Source organism: Eptatretus burgeri, chromosome 2 (assembly GCF_056783735.1).
Source record: "Eptatretus burgeri isolate ZD-2024b chromosome 2, Ebu_testis_v1, whole genome shotgun sequence".
Taxonomy (NCBI): Eukaryota; Metazoa; Chordata; class Myxini; order Myxiniformes; family Myxinidae; genus Eptatretus; species Eptatretus burgeri.
The window spans coordinates 94,999,661-95,000,365 of record NC_140962.1 but is presented as its reverse complement, the minus strand read 5'-3'; positions in this window follow the sequence as shown (position 1 = coordinate 95,000,365).

The window sequence follows — 705 nt, the reverse complement described above, 5'->3', positions numbered from 1 at the left end:
CACACAATGTAACTCTTTCTGGCCTTCCCAATACTTCTCCATCAACATTCTCAAAGCAAACATTGCATCAGTGGTGCTCTTTCCTGGCATAAACCCATATTGCTGCTCACAGATCATCACCTCTCCTCTCAACCGAGCTTCCACAACTCTTTCCCACAACTTCATGGTGTGGCTTAACAACTTTATCCCTCTGTAATTTCCACAGCTCTGCACATCACCCTTATTCTTGAAAATCGCAACCAGTACACTTAATCTCCACTCCTCCGGCATCCTCTCACTTTCCAAGACTTTATTAAACAATCTGGTGAACAACCCCACTGCCATCTCTCCTAAGCACTTCCATGCCTCCACTGGTATACCATCTGGGCCAACCGCCTTTCCACTTTTCATCCACTTCATAGCAGTCCTCACTTCATCCTTACTGATCCACCCCACTTCCAGATTCACTATCTCCACCTCTTCCAACCTTCTCTCTCTCTCATTTTCTTCATTCATCAGCTCCTCAAAGTACTCCATCCACCTTCTCAACACACTCTCCTCACTCGTCAGCACATTCCCATTTGCGTCCTTTATCACCCTAACCTGCAGCACATCCTTCCCAGCTCAGTCCTTCTGTCTTGCCAATCAGTACAAATCCTTTTCCCCTTCTTTTGTATCCAACTTCTCATACAGCTTGTCATATGCCTTTTCCTTGGCCTTTGCCAC